This window comes from Haliotis rufescens, unplaced genomic scaffold (assembly GCF_023055435.1).
Source record: "Haliotis rufescens isolate VD_foot unplaced genomic scaffold, xgHalRufe1.0.p SCAF_11, whole genome shotgun sequence".
In the NCBI taxonomy this organism is placed as follows: domain Eukaryota; kingdom Metazoa; phylum Mollusca; class Gastropoda; order Lepetellida; family Haliotidae; genus Haliotis; species Haliotis rufescens.
In genome coordinates, this window is record NW_025963791.1 from 23,263,636 (window position 1) to 23,284,255 (window position 20,620).

Sequence of the window (20,620 nt, forward strand, 5' to 3'; positions counted from 1 at the left end):
CCGCCAACTCGTTGTCAGCAGATATTTTACAAATCTTTTCATGTTTTTAATCAAGGTACTCACGGGATTTGATGCTTTTCGCGATGTAAGACTCGTTTTATCACAATATAGATCTTGATTATCGATCATATCGTCCTGACCGGGCGCCACCATTTTGTGTTAAGCAATCGCAAGTGATACGAGAGGTGGAATCTGATTGGTCAATAGGAGAGGCTTAGAAGGGTTATAATAGCCATGCACTGGTGGCGCTACGATCAAGCCCAGTAATTCCAGCTTAGTTCGGCAAGGGTAGAAACTGGACTTTTAAAGTCAGTTAACTCTCTTGCCTCGGGAAGATGGCAGTCAAGGGGAAGGTTTTGTTTCTGCTTTCAAACATTTTTCAAGCTCAGTTGCAATTAATATGAAAACATGCCACTACATTTGTTCATATTTCCAGATTCAGTATTAATACATTTTGAGGCAAATCTTGACAACTTTTTGGGCTTTGTTTGGTTAGGCTGCAAATTGATACTGAACATTCTTTTGAACTGTGCCTACACACTTTGCCTACACCACTTTGTCTAAGATCTATATGCTCACTATTGATACACGAGACACTTCAGAACTGTACCTACACCACTTTGCCTAAGATCTATATGCTCACTATTGATACATGAGACACTTCAGAACTGTGCCTACACCACTTTGCCTAAGATCTATATGCTCACTATTGATACATGAGACACTTCAGAACTGTGCCTACACCACTTTGCCTAAGATCTATATGCTCACTATTGATACATGAGACACTTCAGAACTGTGCCTACACCACTTTGCCTAAGATCTATATGCTCATTTTTTATACATGAGACACTGCAGAACTGTGCCTACACCACTTTGCCTAAGATCTATATGCTCACTATTGATACATGAGACACTTCAGAACTGTGTCTACACCACTTTGCCTACGATCTATATGCTCACTATTGACACATGACACTTCAGAACTGTGCCTACACCACTTTGCCTAAGATCTATATGCTCACTATTGATACATGAGGCACTTCAGAACTGTGTCTACACCACTTTGCCTAAGATCTATATGCTCATTTTTTATACATGAGACACTTCAGAACTGTGCCTACACCAATTTGCCTAAGATCTATATGCTCACTATTGATACATGAGACACTTCAGAACTGTGTCTACACCACTTTGCCTAAGATCTATATGCTCACTATTGACACATGACACTTCAGAACTGTGCCTACACCACTTTGCCTAAGATCTATATGCTCACTATTGATACATGAGACACTTCAGAACTGTGCCTACACCACTTTGCCTAAGATCTATATGCTCACTATTGATACATGAGACACTTCAGAACTGTGTCTACACCACTTTGCCTAAGATCTATATGCTCACTATTGATACATGAGACACTTCAGAACTGTGCCTACACCACTTTGCCTAAGATCTATATGCTCACTATTGATACATGAGACACTTCAGAACTGTGCCTACACCACTTTGCCTAAGATCTATATGCTCATTTTTTATACATGAGACACTTCAGAACTGTGTCTACACCACTTTGCCTAAGATCTATATGCTCACTATTGATACATGAGACACTTCAGAACTGTGTCTACACCACTTTGCCTACGATCTATATGCTCACTATTGACACATGACACTTCAGAACTGTGCCTACACCACTTTGCCTAAGATCTATATGCTCACTATTGATACATGAGGCACTTCAGAACTGTGTCTACACCACTTTGCCTAAGATCTATATGCTCATTTTTTATACATGAGACACTTCAGAACTGTGCCTACACCAATTTGCCTAAGATCTATATGCTCACTATTGATACATGAGACACTTCAGAACTGTGCCTACACCACTTTGCCTAAGATCTATATGCTCACTATTGATACATGAGACACTTCAGAACTGTGTCTACACCACTTTGCCTAAGATCTATATGCTCACTATTGATACATGAGACACTTCAGAACTGTGCCTACACCACTTTGCCTAAGATCTATATGCTCACTATTGATACATGAGACACTTCAGAACTGTGCCTACACCACTTTGCCTAAGATCTATATGCTCACTATTGATACATGAGACACTTCAGAACTGTGTCTACACCACTTTGCCTAAGATCTATATGCTCACTATTGATACATGAGACACTTCAGAACTGTGCCTACACCACTTTGCCTAAGATCTATATGCTCACTATTGATACATGAGACACTTCAGAACTGTGCCTACACCACTTTGCTGTAGAATAGATCTTCAGCAACCCATGCTGGCTGTAAAAGCCTCTGTAAAAGAGGCGACTAACAGGATCGGGTGGTCAGGCTTGCTGACTTGGTTCATGCATGTCATCTCATCCCAATTGCGTGGATCGATGCTCATGATGTCAATCACTGGTTTGTCTTGTCCAGACCCGATTATTTACAGACCGCGTCATATAGCTGGAATTTTGATCAGTGTGGCATTAAACAACAAACAAATAAACCAACAAACCACTTTGCTAAAGATCTATAGGCTAACTATTGACACATTCATGCATTGTGCCTTGTCTGTATACAATACCTTGAAAGTGGACAACAGAAACATACATGTATTGGGCTTTGTCTGTGTAAAATAAGTTGTAGATAGAAATGAAATGTGGTACTGAAAGGAACACACACCGTGGTTGGTACATGTCCCATATGAAGTCTCACTTGAAAATTGATTTACTGTATCACCGGGATGGCTGTAATGAGAATGTAGGTGACAACAGGTGTAATTAATCTGCGTAGATGAAGGATGTGGAGTCAGCCATGCATGTGTGTAGGCAGCTCATGGGTGTAGAGGAATTTAACATTATCCAGCTGCCGACACCTTGTTAATTATTCTGTGTTGAAAATCATTGTTTGTAAGTTCAATGATTTCATTGTCATGTTGGTAGGTCAATACAACAAAGGGCTTGGTTTTGAATCAACAGTTAATGAGTAATTTGTTGTGTCACGGCAGTATGACACCAAGATCATTGCCTAGTCAACCACAACTTCCCTATTGTACTCAGCCCAGTATAATATGAGTAGTGTGGGTAGCTGGGGAGATGTTGTGTCATGAAATGACCATAGACTCTTGTCTGTGCTGGTAGGTTATTATAAACATCAACACGAGGCAGAATTCTTGTTTGTTTCCATGTAGTGATTACAACCCAGCTTCCTGTATCCCTGATCCCAGACAGACAGTGATTACAATTCAGGTGCGTCCCTGATCCCTGACAGACAGTGATTACAACTCAGGTGCGTCCCTGATCCGAGACAGTGATTACAACTCAGCTTCCTGTATCCCTGATCCCAGACAGACAGTGATTACAACTCAGGTGCGTCCCTGATCCCAGACAGTGATTACAACTCAGCTTCCTGTATCCCTGATCCCAGACAGACAGTGATTACAACTCAGGTGCGTCCCTGATCCCTGACAGACAGTGATTACAACTCAGCTTCCTGTATCCCTGATCCGAGACAGACAGTGATTACAACTCAGGTGCGTCCCTGATCCCTGACAGACAGTGATTACAACTCAGCTTCCTGTATCCCTGATCCCAGACAGACAGTGATTACAACTCAGGTGCGTCCCTGATCCCTGACAGACAGTGATTACAACTCAGGTGCGTCCCTGATCCGAGACAGACAGTGATTGCAACTCAGGTGCGTCCCTTTTCCCAGACAGACAGTGATTACAACTCAGGTGAGTCCCTGATCCCTGTCAGACAGACAGTGATTACAACTCAGGTGCGTCCCTGATCCCAGACAGACAGTGATTACAACTCAGGTGCGTCCCTGATCCCTGTCAGACAGACAGTGATTACAACTCAGGTGCGTCCCTGATCCGAGACAGTGATTACAACTCAGGTGCGTCCCTGATCCCAGACAGACAGTGATTACAACTCAGGTGCGTCCCTGATCCCAGACAGTGATTACAACTCAGCTTCCTGTATCCCTGATCCCAGACAGACAGTGATTACAACTCAGGTGCGTCCCTGATCCCAGACAGACAGACAGTGATTACAACTCAGGTGCGTCCCTGATCCCAGACAGACAGACAGTGATTACAACTCAGGTGCGTCCCTGATCCCTGACAGACAGACAGACAGACAGATAGTGATTATGACTCCCGAATATCATGCCTCCTGTCCTCCACTGTATAGATTTCTATAACAGTTAGATGATGTTACATGTTACTGTCTGTCAGTGAATGTGACAGCCCAAAGTCAGATTTAACGTGGTAAATTCAACCGGACTCGGTACATAGTTAATCCTTAAGCCGTTTAAGTGCTTCTCCCCATAAGGCAAGACTTTACAATGGTTAATGTCTGTGTATAAGTAGAGTACATCTGTCCTCAATGGGCTTTCCAAATGGTAATGGTAATGGTCATTTATGTAATCATTGTTCTTGTCTGATGGATATGCTGAAATAGGCATTGGTCAACAGCATCTTTAGCTGAGTGAAGTAGGCATCAGCTGCAACAAGCTGACCATGTATCGGACTCAGGATGTTGTTGAGGGGGATGACCTTCTTTGTTTGTCAATTGTACACGGGGCGATGGGGTAGACTTTTGGTCAATGTGTTCGCTCAACATGTTGAAAACCCGGGTACGATGCCCCACATGGGTACAATGTGTGAAGGTCATTTCTGGTGTCCCTCTCCGTGATATTGCTGGAATATTGCTAGAAGCGGCATAAGACTATACTCGCTAATTATTGCACAAGTAGAAAGTTTTCATTGGCCACAGTGGATTCAGTTTTTGTCCAACTCGTGCATATATTGGAGGCATTTTACTTTTTCATATTCCTTTTTAGATCAACAAACTTTTCAGGAAATCTGTCTACAATAACTGTTGATGATGGGTTTCATAGTATTGAAAGAAATATTTCAGTGAGGTTGTAAACGTCTGAGACTTACATCACTTCAGGCTTTCCTCCAACATTAAGCTGGCAGCATTAAACAGGTCCGGATGCAAAACCAGATTTGAAGTTGTAAGTAAATTTGTCATATCAACCACTACTCTCTTGTATCATTATGGCTTGCCATCGGCCTGGAACATAATTATCATGTAACACCTTATATATCTTCAAAATACTGTAAAGTTTTGTTTTCAGCAAATTTAGTTTACAAATCATTTCGATATGACATGAGAGGATCCAGATAAACCAATCAAATCATTACCTTGCTAGTGAATCCAGTTAACGTCTGCCGTATTCAGACTTTGAGGTACGGTCCATTTTTTTAATTTAGAGAAGTTAAAATGCAAGAAATAACGTTAGAAATGAATGTAGAGCACTTTCCTTTTTGGCACTTTTAAAGTTATTGCATTTAACAGAGAAAATGTGTCTGAAAGTTTTCTAGCACTCGTAATATTGCCGCCATTTTGAATGGGTTACCTCTCTTACCTTGTGATTACAAGGTGTATCGTGAATTGAGTGTGATAATGACTTACCTTGTAATTTGAAGGCATCACTGAAATCTCAAGGTAAAGGTGCCAATAAAGAATTACATTGCTTAAGGGAAGACTTATCCTTCTTTTCATGCATGTCAAATATACATCAAAACACCCAGTAATCTGATTTCAGCATTGAAATTTGCGTAGGCCTTGAAATCTGGTGTTACGTCTGGACCTGTTAAACCAAAATCAAGGAGAAGAAAGTAAAGAAATAGGACAACACATTCAGTGATTTTCTTTGGAACTGTGGTATAATGGAATAATGTGAGGCAGGCTGTTTGTAGTGAGACGGAGGAGAGGGAATCACAGTAATAAATGTATTATGGCCTGATTGAATCCCAGTTTGCCTGATCCAGTTAGGATTGTGGTAAGACATTGACAGTTTGCCGTCTGCACATGTTGTATTCTGTCACCCTGTGGGGATTCCCAGCAAGAGAAGATCCCCATAGTATTCCATGTTTGTTGTAAGAGTTGATGTGCCAGAACCTGTGATTAGCCATGATAATGTTTCTGGGTTTGTCACCATAATGAGACCTGCATCACTTTGGGCTTTCTTCCCACATTAAGCTGAAATGTCATGATATAACTGGAACACTCACTCTGGTGGCATTGATCATTGCTCATGCTATCAACCACAAGTTTATAGGACCCTGATGAGATTTTTACAAGTCAACATTATATAGCTCGATCATTGCTGACCGTGGCGTTAAATGCACACCCTCACATTTCAACTTGGCAGTTTCGGTGAGTTATAACTTGGCATTTTTAATGCTGCACAGCTTTCACTATGTATCTATAGAGTCTATATAAATAAATTGCAAGTGATTCCATGGCATTTTGATTGGCTATCCAAGCAATTGTTTTGCTGATTTCTTTTTAAGGCCATGCCTGATTAAAGGATTGCTGTTTCCTGATTGGCTGGTAACAGAATGGGAGGGTTTATGTTGCATTATTGCGCTGATACGATATTACTGATTTTGTAATGTTTACAGTTTTAATCTGTTAACGTTAATTCACCGTGACACCTTGTTAGTCCAGACCCTGTTCATCTGGTAACAATGTCTTCAAATTACTATCTGGAATGGTTATATATAGTCCAGTGATTTCTTAATTCAGGCTTGTTTGAACACAAATGAAACTGCACGGTCCAGATTAATGGGGTTTGACTGTATGCATGTGTTGGCACTGTCTGGATTAATAGGGTTTGACTATGCATGTGTTGGCTCTGTCTGGATTAATGGGGTTTGACTGTATGTATGTGTTGGCACTCTCTGGATTAATGGGGTTTTGACTGTATGTATGTGTTGGCTCTGTCTGGATTAATGGGGTTTGACTGTATGCATGTGTTGGCACTGTCTGGATTAATAGGGTTTGACTATGCATGTGTTGGCTCTGTCTGGATTAATGGGGTTTTGACTGTATGTATGTGTTGGCTCTGTCTGGATTAATGGGGTTTGACTGTATGCATGTGTTGGCACTGTCTGGATTAATGGGGTTTTGACTATGCATGTGTTGGCATTGTCTGGATTAATGGGGTTTGACTGTATGCATTTGTTGGCATTGTCTGGATTAATGGGGTTTGACTGTATGCATGTGTTGGCATTGTCTGGATTAATGGGGTTTGACTATGCATGTGTTGACACTGTCTGGATTAATGGGGTTTGACTATATGCATGTGTTGGCACTGTCTGGATTAATGGGGTTTGACTGTATGCATGTGTTGGCACTGTCTGGATTAATGGGGTTTGACTGTATGCATGTGTTGGCACTGCTTCTATGACATAGTGGGATGTCCTTCAGACAGTGACAGAAGTAACTTAGTCAGAGTCCACCTAACCATTGGTCACCACCATCCTCAAGTTACATTTCTGTCTGGTCTTAAAAGCCCCTTACATTACAGAACTTACCATAAAGCATGCGTTCATCGGATTCGCTGTTCCATCTATTGATTGTCCCTCCCTGGTGACTGGAATCTGTCAGTTTAAACCTGTAGTTAATCTCAGCTTAAGCATTTTGTTGTCCGTCCGACATGAGGCTGATTAGTACCTAAAGATAGATTTGTCACGTCTGCCTCACCATGTGTATGTCAGCAGGTGATTATGCTTGGAGGTCCAAGAGGTGCATGATGGTCCGTCCCTACGATCAACTGAGAATGTTCAGACAGCGTCAGATGGATCATCATTAAACATACATGTCATGTTCTTGATGTAAATATCGGTCTGCATGAAGGTCAAGGTCATTTGAATTTTTTCCTTTTTAAGATGAAGACTCAAAGTTACATCCTGGGAGGGTTCCACGCCGCCCACAGTCAGATTGGCTGCTGGTCATCGTTTTGTTCTTCATTAGTTGTGTGGTATCATGTTTGATAATCCTGTGAGAACAGCCAAGGGCCCTTACTCTTTGTTGCAGATATGGAGCTGAGCTACTGGATATACTTGGTTGCTTTGATTAATTATGTGCACGATGCATTACTTTCTGTGTATCAAGGGTCTTTAGAAAGTACGACTTCTTTCACATCATGTAATGTTGATTGGTTTGAGTTTTTCAAAGATTGAATTTTAAGGTGTCTGTGTACGTAAGATAGTCTTTATTTTATGACATAGAGACACATGCAGTTTGGGCATTGTGTATTTATATCTCCTGTTTTCTGTTGCTTCGTTTTGTCAGAGGCATTTTTTTTACGGGTTTCTCATCTCCAACCTCAACCAGCAAGAGAGTGGGCAGGTGAAGAAAAGAAACTACCTGATTGTGTAACTTACTTTAAAGTTTACAACACTTGGTACCAGTCTTTATGACCAATTTATGACATAGATCAAGTGGCTTTGCAACAGAAACAATTCTTCAATAAATATAGCTGAAGAAATGTCAAGCTGATCTGGATTAGTTATGAGTGTGCAATGGTAAAAGTTGTTATTTTATCACATTGGGCAGAGACTCTGCAACTTGCATATTAGTCATAGATATTGTATAAACATTCATTCAGCACGATTGAAAATGGCATACATCTAACTGTTAGACATTCTATATATATATATATATATATATATATATATATATATATATATATATATATAATAGTTTCATCTGCATTGACACTCATTTTCTCCTAAACAAAAGGTCAGCACAAACAATCACTCAGAGGGGCCAACTCCATCTACGTCCGTTTCAGTGTTTCCTGAAGCCCTATCTCCAGGACGACAACGGATGGATTCACATCCGTCTCCTGCTTTCACTGCACCATCTTCAGTTGTGGCTGCAGAAGTCGAACATTTTTTTGAAGCCATTCATCCTGACTCAACACTTGGGTCAACCATTGGCTGGGGAGCTCACCTTTGGGATCTTCAGGTTGCAGTGTGCTGGTCCGTAGAAGAAACAACCCTCCATATCAACAACCTGAAGTTGAAGGTGGTCATTCTGGCAGTATCCCATTGGGCAGAAGATCTCCAGGCATCGCACTTCATGGTCCAATCAGACAACATCTCAGTCATCCTGTATGTCAACAAGATGGGCTCGACCAAGTCAGCATCCTCTCTGTGTCTGGTGATTGAGTTCTTCCGATTGACTGCCTGTGTCTTCAAGTCTGAGCAAGACACATCCCGGGGATCAACAATGTCATAGCAGACTCCCTATCCAGACCGTCAGAATGGCATCTACATCCAATAATTTAACAGTGGATTTGCTGCCTTGCCCCTCACCCATCCCTAATCAGGAGGCATGGAACCATGATGCCCCAGCCATATCGTAGGAGAACCTCAATGCCTACGCCTTTCCCCCGACAAGCCTACTACCGTGGGTACTTCAAAAGGTAGTAACCAAAGCACAGCTCCATCTGATCACACCTTTTTGGCCAGCACAAAGTTGGTTCACCGTTCTGGTAAACATCGCAAACAGAAGGTACCATCATGTACCATTTCAAAGGGACCTTTTCCAAGTGCCCCACTCCCACCGTCGGAAACCCTCCATCTCTGCGTCTGGTTCATCTCCAGGGGACTAGTTGCTAAGGGGTATTCGAGACAAGTAGCCAAGACCATCACCGAAGCTCGTCGCACCTCCACTGAGGAGTTATATGATCATAAATGGAAAACCTTTGAGGGATATTGTCGTGGTCGTGACACCACTCCTCCAACAATCTCCACAACAGGTTTCCGAATGCTAACAGCTTTGCTGATTTACCAGGAAGCCTAAGGGTCTCGTGGCTATCAATTCAGTCATCACTACCACGACGGGCTCGAGGATTTCCAGGGTTGCAGAACTCCAGGCCGTCATCTGCTTGCTGACCAGTCAGTCCGGTTTCGTCAACCTACTTGGGACCTGAATGTCATCCTGGGTCACCTGACCAGAAAGATCTTGAGCACGCCACCCTGAAGACGGCCTTCCTCCTGGCTCTAGCAACAGCTGATTGAGTCAGTGAGATACATGCTCTTGACGTCTTCTTGCTTGAGAAGCAGAGTCATGTCACAGTTCATTTGGGTCTTCGCTGGGACTTCATTGTGAAGAATCAGATTCCAGGTCAACCAGACAAGCTGTTCACCATCCTGTCACTGGCATTCATCTTAAATCCGAAAAGACGTCTCCTTATGCTCAATCTCCTTTTGCCCAATCTCCTTTTGCCCACTAGGGATTTACCTCCAGGCTTCGGCAACACTCCAACACTCACGGAAGACACTCTTCATCCCGTCATCCAGGGGATGTAAGAGACAGTGGTTAAAGCGTTCGCTTGTAAAAATTTGCAGGATAATCCCTGCATTGGGACATAAAGTTCCACAGTGACCGGGAAAATTGAGAGAAGAAAACTTTTCAATATTTCACATCAAGAGAATGTCATCCTCCTCCTGTTTCCTTAATTTCAATGGCCAGCATTATGTTGACCTTGGCCTTTACTCATGATAGATGTAACAGGTAGTACTAGATATGCTGACGAGTTCGATGAAAACTTGCTGTCAACTTTTCAGGTTGTTCGAGAGTGTATGTTCACTGATTATGTCGCCTTTAGGTACGAATATGAATCTCAATTTTTAGTAGTCTTATGGCACAATACACAATGCTGCAGTGTTCATTCTAGAGTGCAGCAATGAAGTGTCTTTTCAATAATGATGCCAGAATTTTCACCCACATGTGACATTTGGGTTCATGGTTGCTAATACGAAAGGATCTCAAAAACTTCAACATGCATTATTTTATGACATTAATATTCGACAATGTGCTTCTTTTGCCAGTGTTCATACTGAACTGAGCAGTGTGCAATGTTGCAAAGCGAGGTCCTTCACAATGCGTGGGACATTCATTATTCTCTCATATTACAGCAGAATGAAATATCGCTTTTAGCTTGGTTGCAGTACCTGACATGTAAAAGGACCGCCTCCGCGGTCTCGTGGTAGAGCGTCCGCCGGGAGAGCGGAAGGTCTGGCGTTCGATCCCCGACCGCGTCATACCAAAAGACGTTAAAAGATGGTACTTGTTGTTACCCTGTCTGGCGCTCGGCATTAAGGGGCTAAAACAAGGACTGGTCAGCTCGGAGTCAGTATACTGTGTCTGAGTGGGGTATTCATGTTAAACTGCAGCATGGTATCTCAGTGAGCTAGCACTATAAATCGGCATCAGTCCGGACTAGTACAAGCAGCCACACAAACACACACACGTACATTCACGTTGCTAAATAAGTGCAATAATCTTGGACGCGACGTTAAACCCCATTTCACCTCACCTCACCACCTGACATGTAAAACAGGCTGTTTGAATGGTTCTTGTTATCTACAAGCAATATTACGATTGGCCAACATGAGCAAAGCTTTCTATTCGCAACTTCGGAAAATCAACAACAAAGAAAGTCAAGCATCAAAAGACGCAATTGATTTTTCTTACTGAAACAAAGTATGGCAAAAGACGGCGAATCTTGCTTGTGTTTGGACAATACAGACTATCACATTCATGAATGACCCAATTACTTTCTTGATGTCACAATGGGCGGAACCTCGCCCTGAATCAAAGAATGACCCAATTACATTCTTGCTGTCACAATGGGTGAAACATCGTCCTGAATCATGAGTGGTGTCCCTTAGTCAGCCAGGATCTAGTGGATGTCACTTTGAGTGCTTAACTTGTTACGACAGCACCACACACATATATGGGACATGTCTACCACATATTCTCTTGGGGCTGGCATGCCATAATGTGACTAAAATACTGCCGCTTTCGACGCAGCTCACTGATTCATGCATTATAATGAGGAAAGACAAACTCATGGTAATGAATACTGGTTGCTCTCAGTCTGATGAGAGAAAGTAGATTATATAGAGGAGCAAGAGACAAACCTGCATAATGATCTTGTCTGAAGGTTCAGGAGAAAAATGATTTCCTTTTGACAAGGTGATTGTTTTGATCACAGGGCTCCTCAGCAAGTCTGTGGTGTCTGATCCCATTGTGTGTTCCTTGTTAGTGTCTGATCCCATTGTGCACCCCTTAGTTGCCTTCTGTAATCAGTGAGTCTTCAGTAAGACTGTGACGTCTGATGTCACTGTGCACCCCCTCAGTTGCCTTGTTGTGTAATCAGTGAGTCTTGACCAAGACTGTGACGTCTGATGTCACTGTGTACCCTCAGTTGCCTTGTTGTGTAATCAGTGAGTCTTCACCAAGACTGTGACGTCTGATGTCACTGTGTACCCCTCAGTTGCCTTGTGTAATGAGTGAGTCTTCACCTAGACTGTGACGTCTTATGTCACTGTGCACCCCTCAGTTGCCTTGTTGTGTAATCAGTGAGTCTTGACCAAGACTGTGACGTCTGATGTCACTGTGTACCCCTCAGTTGCCTTGTTGTGTAATCAGTGAGTCTTGACCAAGACTGTGACGTCTGATGTCACTGTGCACCCCTTAGTTGCCTTGTTGTGTAATCAGTGAGTCTTCACCAAGACTGTGACATCTGGTGTCACTGTGCACCCTTCAGTTGCCTTGTTGTGTAATTAGTGAGTCTTCACCAAGACTGTGACGTCTGATGTCACTGTGTAATGAGTGAGTCTTCACCTAGACTGTGACGTCTGATGTCACTGTGCACCCCCTCAGTTGCCTTGTTGTGTAATCACTGAGTCTTCACCTAGACTGTGACGTCTAATGTCACTGTGCACCCCTCAGTTGCCTTCTGTAATCAGTGAGTCTTCACCTAGACTGTGACGTCTTATGTCACTGTGCACCCCTCAGTTGCCTTGTTGTGTAATCAGTGAGACTTCACCAGGACTATGACGTCTGATGTCACTGTGCACCCCTCAGTTGCCTTATTGTGTAATCAGTGAGACTTCACCTAGACTGTGACGTCTGATGTCACTGTGTAATCAGTACGTCTTCACCTAGACTGTGACGTCTGATGTCACTGTGTACCCCCTCAGTTGCCTCGTTGTGTAATCAGTGAGTCTTGACCTAGACTGTGACATCTGATGTCACTGTGCACCCCTCAGTTGCCTTGTGTAATCAGTGAATCTTCACCTAGACTGTGACGTCTGATGTCACTGTGTAATGAGTGAGTCTTCACCTAGACTGTGACGTCTGATGTCACTGTGTACTCCCTCAGTTGCCTTGTTGTGTAATCAGTGAGTCTTCACCAAGACTGTGACGTCTGATGTCACTGTGCACCCCTCAGTTGCCTTGTTGTGTAATCAGTGAGTCTTGACCAAGACTGTGACGACTGATGTCACTGTGCACCCCTCAGTTGCCTTGTTGTGTAATCAGTGAGTCTTGACCAAGACTGTGACGTCTTATGTCACTGTGCACCCCTTAGTTGCCTTGTTGTGTAATCAGTGAGTCTTCACCAAGACTGTGACGTCTGGTGTCACTGTGCACCCCTCAGTTGCCTTGTTGTGTAATCAGTGAGTCTTGACCAAGACTGTGACGACTGATGTCACTGTGCACCCCCTCAGTTGCCTTGTTGTGTAATCACTGAGTCTTCTCCTAGACTGTGACGTCTGATGTCACTGTGCTCCCCCTCAGTTGCCTTGTTGTGTAATCAGTGAATCTTCACCTAGACTGTGACGTCTGATGTCACTGTGCACCCCTCAGTTGCCTTGTTGTGTAATCAGTGAGTCTTGACCAAGACTGTGACGACTGATGTCACTGTGCACCCCCTCAGTTGCCTTGTTGTGTAATCGGTGAGTCTTCTCCTAGACTGTGACGTCTGATGTCACTGTGCACCCCCTCAGTTGCCTTGTTGTGTAATCAGTGAATCTTCACCTAGACTGTGACGTCTGATGTCACTGTGTAATGAGTGAGTCTTCACCTAGACTGTGACGTCTGATGTCACTGTGTACTCCCTCAGTTGCCTTGTTGTGTAATCAGTGAGTCTTCACCTAGACTGTGACGTCTTATGTCACTGTGCACCCCTCAGTTGCCTTGTTGTGTAATCAGTGAGTCTTGACCAAGACTGTGACGTCTGATGTCACTGTGCACCCCTCAGTTGCCTTGTTTAGTAATCAGTGAGTCTTCACCAAGACTGTGACGTCTGATATCACTGTGTACCCCTTAGTTGCCTTGTTGTGTAATCAGTGAGTCTTGACCTAGACTGTGACGTCTGATGTCACTGTGCACCCCTCAGTTGCCTTGTTGTGTAATCAGTGAGTCTTGACCTAGACTGTGACGTCTGATGTCACTGTGCACCCCCTCAGTTGCCTTGTTGTATAATCAGTGAGTCTTGACCTAGACTGTGACGTCTGATGTCACTGTGCACCCCCTCAGTTGCCTTGTTGTGTAATCAGTGAGACTTCAGTAAGACTGTGACGTCTGGTGTCACTGTGCACCCCTCAGTTGCCTTGTTGTGTAATTAGTGAGTCTTCACCAAGACTGTGACGTCTGATGTCACTGTGCACCCTTCAGTTGCCTTGTTTTGTAATCACTGAGTCTTGACCAAGACTGTGACGTCTGATGTCACTGTGCACCCCTCAGTTGCCTTCTGTAATCAGTGAGTCTTTACCTAGACTGTGACGTCTGATGTCACTGTGCACCCCTCAGTTGCCTTGTTGTGTAATCAGCGAGTCTTGACCAAGACTGTGACGTCTGATGTCACTGTGCACCCCATCAGTTGCCTTGTTGTGTAATCAGTGAGTCTTGACCAAGACTGTGACGTCTGATGTCACTGTGCACCCCCTCAGTTGCCTTGTTGTATAATCAGTGAGTCTTGACCTAGACTGTGACGTCTGATGTCACTGTGCACCCCCTCAGTTGCCTTGTTGTATAATCAGTGAGTCTTGACCTAGACTGTGACGTCTGATGTCACTGTGCACCCCCTCAGTTGCCTTGTTGTGTAATCAGTGAGACTTCAGTAAGACTGTGACGTCTGGTGTCACTGTGCACCCCTCAGTTGCCTTATTGTGTAATTAGTGAGTCTTCACCAAGACTGTGACGTCTGATGTCACTGTGCACCCTTCAGTTGCCTTGTTGTGTAATCACTGAGTCTTCACCTAGACTGTGACGTCTGATGTCACTGTGTAATCAGTGACTCTTCACCAAGACTGTGACGTCTGATGTCACTGTGTACCCCCTCAGTTGCCTTGTTGTGTAATCAGTGAGTCTTGACCAAGACTGTGACGTCTGATGTCATTGTGCACACTTCAGTTGCCTTGTTGTGTTATAATTATCCAAATTCTGTCAGTATTTATATTCAAAAGTATATGTGTTTTGGCTGTGTTATACATTACAAACATAGATTACAAACATAAGTCCACAAGTCCCGGAAAACAATGAGCTCTTTATATTACCAGATAGTGTAATAACAGGATTAACTTGCGTAATTCAGTACGGATTTGTTGAAATGCTATTTCCGATGACGTAAGGATGTGTGTTTGTGGGAAGTAATAATGAAATTTATCGGAGCCATTAATAACCTCGCAATTTAAGCGGAAAAGCAGTATCATCAGGGCATTAGTGTGAGGGACGGCTGCGTATAAGGTCATGCCATCCTGCTTGTAGGTGTTGGGTACAGATGTATTCTTCAGACATAATAATCTTGTATTTAGCTATCTTAAGTCTGAAAAGGTCAAGAGCTCAAGGCATCATTTGTTACGTTGTTTTGGACATGGATTTGTCCATTGATGACTAAACCTTCAGTACCCTGTACACAGCCAAATGTCTCAAGAATATTCTGTATGAAATATGTCGGTATAGGTTTTCAGAAGACGTGAGACAGTAGATTGCCATCTTTCATTTTATTTACACAGTTCTGTCAATATGTATGTACGTAGAGAGAAAAACCGAAGTTAATGTCATTGATGCCATGGATAATGATTACACAGCACCCTCATGTACATCTTGTGCATGATGGGCGGTGGGGTAGCCTAGTGGTTGAAGTATTTGCTTGTCACGGCCTGGGTTTGCTGAAGGCCTGGGTTCAATTCCCCACATGGGTATAATGTGTCAAGCCCATATCTGGTGTCCCCCGCTGTGATATTGCAGGAATATTGCTAAAGGCGGCGTAAAAGACGAACTCATTTACTCACTCTTATGCATGAGTATTATTTGTTCAGGTTTATATTGTTTCTCAACAGTGCCTTATTCAGAAGATTTATACTGTTGTAAGTGTGTGTTTTGTTATCAGAAAATGTGTCTCTTGTCACGTACTAGAGGGTCTGCTTACACACCCTTCCGAAAACAGAAACCTTAGATTGCCACTTAAATTTTCATTCTGATGTTTGAGCAACAGCACGACATCAGTGACAGACTATCATCCAGTACCAAAGACAGGAACAGTAAGGGGAAGGTTGGATGACCTGGCTTGCATGTTTGCTTCAGACTTTTGTCAACCATAGGATATAAAGTAACTGATAGATAGATCCTACAAGGCAGGTGTTTCTCGCCTGACAGACAGAAACAAATACATCTCTTGACACGCAAAATGTTTGATGAGGGAAAACATTATGGGTGACCATTGGATAACTGGAGAGCAGGCTGAGGGGAAGCTTCGCCTCGGTCTTACATTCCCTCTGCTTTCTTTCCAAGGGCAAATCCCAATTAAAACAGGAGGAGTAAATTTTATCTAATTAGTTTACACAAATAAAACACTCACGTATTACATATTCCTGGTAATAATTTCTAATATTGCCAAAGGATGGCTTCAAAAAACTGTCCTGTATAGTAGGCCTCGGTGGCCGATTTGGCAACAAGTACAGATCAATAATAATAATAATAATAATAATAATAATAATAATAATAATAATAATAAATAGGCTATTTATATTGAGCATATTTCCACACCATTCGGGGTCATGCTCAAAGCACTATTATTACTCTGGTCACAGGATCAATGTGCACTCAAGAATCATTCTCAGCTCCCTGGGGAGTATACAACCCGAGCTGTATGTGAGTTCGAAGCCCAGGATAGGGAACTATTTTAAGAACAGTTCATTCAGGAATAACGAGTAATTGTATTGGAGGAAGATGTTTGAAAAAACCCAGGCTAAAACAATGTAACTATTTCAACGGAGGTACAGGTTTTTATATAGTTGAAAAAACGGATTCACTTCATTCCGTCATTGAGCATAGGTGAACCCTGCAATAAAGATATTTAGAACTCATTATCCTAACATCAAGAACCTCCGACAGTAGATGATATCACGGAAGGTTTCATAGTTATAAGGGTGGTTCCTTGAATGAGATGAGAAGTTGAGCCTGACTGACTGACTGACCCATGGCAGACTGAGGACCCCCCCCCTGTCTAATGATGTGGTAGAGATGATAATGAGTGATGGAACTGTCATTGATCAAGTTCAGTGGATGTTACCGTCTCCTCTGGTCTCTGAATCACATTTCCGCCAGAATCTCATTACTCTGTCATTATTCCGCAAAGAAAGCACCAGCATTAGCTTATCTTATATCATGCTAAAATCAATTAAATATAGATAAAGTTCTTTTGTCTGATGTTTATACGTTTAGCGTGAGTGCATCGCAAACAAGACATTACCCTTTTGTCCTCACCCATCGGCGGTCTCTGCATGGAGATTGAAGGTGAACATGCAGGAGATTAAAGAGACTGTGTGATGAGACCAGGACACGTACGGCGGCGTCAGGAAGATGAAAACACATGGTGGATGTTGACAGTATCACACATTACGGGCATCTACAACCCACTTAACAAGGGCATAGGGTGAGATTTGTGGGGACTGACTTAGGAGAAATCTTTGTTGTACAAGGGGGTGTTTTTGCTCATCAAGAAAGATTGAAATTTGGCATGTCAGAGGTGAGGTGAAATTGGGTTTAACGTCGCGTCCAAGATTATTGCACTTATATAGCGACGTGCATGCACGTGTATGTGTGTGTGTGGCTGCTTGTACTAGTCCGGACTGATGCCGATTTATAGTGCTAGCTCACTGAGATACCATGCCGCAGTTTAACATGAATACCCCACTCAGACACAGTATACTGACTCCGAGCCGACCAGTCCTTGTTTTAGCCCCTTAATGCCGAGCGCCAGACAGGGTAACAACAAGTACAATCTTTTAACGTCTTTTTGTATGACGCGGCCCGGGATCGAACCCTGGACCTTCCGCTCTCCGGGCGGACGCTCTACCACAAGACCACGGAGGCGGTCGGCATGTCAGAAGATCTTTTTTAGATAAGGGTTGGGTGTATGACATATGTGATGAATATGTGATAATAATTATCACTCTCCTACCCAGAGTTCCATGCGGCCGGCAGCCAGCTAGCATAGTACCTCTGCCACAGGCCAGCGCCATGTGACGATTCGTCACATCTTTCACAGTCCATTCAAGATATTGCATATGCTTTTCATCCGTTTCATGTTTGACAAGTCTACACATTTTCATAAACAAATGTCAAAGAATGGTTAACTTTCATTGAGAAAGTATGCAAATACGTAAAAATCTACTTGTTTTTGCGTAGTTATCCTATGTTTACATTGGTTGTACGGCTCCACGTGCTGTCATCGAAGCCCAACGGAGAGCTAGCGACACGGTCACTTTGATGCATAAATATATATTGTCATGCAACTCACTGTCGCAGTTGTAGTAGCATATCTATATAGTTATGCAAAACAATATGTAAAGCGCCCCCAAATACTTGCATTAGTCCGTTCTATACTGGTTTCTGAAAAAGCGCGTTTGTTTACAAACAAGAGAAAAGTCCGGTCACGTGATATGCAAATTAGCCTGTGGCAGTGGTGTTATGCTGAGTCACCACTGCGACGGAGTGTGAATAATTATAATAATGATACTGATATTAATAATGATAATAATGTTACTTTTAGAATGCAATTGTCCACATACCGATGCATGCATGTGGTGAAGAACAGAGAAATGATAGTTGTGGCACTTTGAAAGAGATACATTTTATATGTGACTTGAAGGTTGTCAGAGTCTCGCAGAGTTTATTTTGAAGTTGAAAGGCATTCCACAGAATTGGTGCAGCATGAGAGAATGACCTTTCTCTCTTTGCACTTGAAGGTGGCGTGACAAGCTTGAAGTCAATTTGCTGTTTATCTGGAAGCCAGTGTCTGGTCCTTCTATCTATTTGAATAATAAGTGTTGAATGGGTTAAAGATGAAAGCGTATGGTAGCATAGCTTCCATATTGGAACTGAATACATTTATTATGCGAATGAAAAGAAACACTATTGGATTTGACAGTAGTCGTAAGCGGAATACGAGCACAGCCGCTTATGGAAATTTGGTCAAACGTAGCGGAATAACTTCCACTGTATCCCTCAAAAGTCGATCATAGTTTGTTGACCATACTTTTTGGGGAAAAACAGAAAACAAATAAGCAACAAGTGAAGTCTTTTCTTTTGGTCAGTCTGACCTGAAATCTTGACTATAAAACATAAAATCCATGGCATCAAGCAACTAGTATTCATATGCATCAGAATTTGTTATCTAAAGTGGGAGACGTGTTTTCTTGTATCAGTTATCACAAATAGATGGGCAGTAGTCAGGTATGGTCTCTGAACACTCTGAAGATGTCTGACATCTCTACCATCTGTCCACCAGATCCAAACCATCCTGGCAACTGTGTGTTAGCCAAAATACACACATCGGGATCTGGTAATGTTATATGTTAATAAAGTACAGATAGATAAAAAAAAATTGTGTAAGTGCCAATCATCCACAGACGATTTGACTACTGTTGACATTGACTGACAGACCTTTGTATTAGTCCTGTTTATATCAAGTATTGGGCAAATACTAGATCTAGCTCTAAGATGTTAACAGTGAATGAAATTATTGGTGAAGTCGTTTATCCAGCTCTATGACCGATAAGCTTTCCATTTGACTCCCATCAATGTACGGGGCAGTCGGGTAGCCTGGTGGTTAAAGCGTTTGCTAGTCACGCCGAAGACCCGGGTTCAATTCCCTACATGGGTACAATGTGTGAAGCCCATTTCTGGTGTCCCCCGCCGTGATATTGCTTGAATATTGCTAAAAGCGGCGTAAAACCGTACTCACTCACTCACTCACTCACTCACTCACTCACTCACTCACTCACTCACCCATCAATGTACATTGATAGTGCATACAAAATACGTTTTTGACGAAAATGAATAATCTGTATCAAAGGAGGATTATTATTTACATTCAGTGCGCATCAACTTCTTAATCAGAATTACATTCTCTGGAAACAAGAATTGAATGAAAAATATTTCCCCCGTTTCTTTTCTCCACTACTGTCATTTAAGTTTTGCGTGCTGTGACAACAGTGTTGTAGTTTGGCGAATTGCGGAATTCAACGGATATGACCGAATGTGTTCGGTTGCCGATGCTTTCAGCTCCAATAGCGGCTGTGTGGTGATTCCAATGCAAACCGCTGTTACGACAATAATTACAGCATTGATATCGCATTTAAAACTATTCGCACTTGGTAGCTATGCATAGGACATTGCTTACATTACTTCCAATAATGCTATTTTTTATTCAAATAGATAGGAGGGTCTGAGTGAATGGCTTTTAGAACAGGGTAGATTTTGTCTGATTTGGTTTTAAGAGAAATAATCCGTGTGGCTGTATGCTGAACTTATTGTGACTGGTTAAATTGTATTTTATTCAGGTCAGTTAGCAATCCTTAATCTAGTCTCGATAACACTAGACATCTGACTAGAGCACTTTCAGATGTCATGTATTTTCTCATGTTTCCAAT

General features: G+C 42.5%; 1 protein-coding gene across 2 annotated transcripts in view; it reads left to right on the forward strand.

Moving 5' to 3' along the window:
* Window positions 1–20,620, forward strand: part of LOC124132806 (G protein-activated inward rectifier potassium channel 3-like) — a 140,844-nt gene that overhangs the window by 19,874 nt on the left and 100,350 nt on the right. The gene's annotated exons all lie outside the window — the stretch shown is intronic.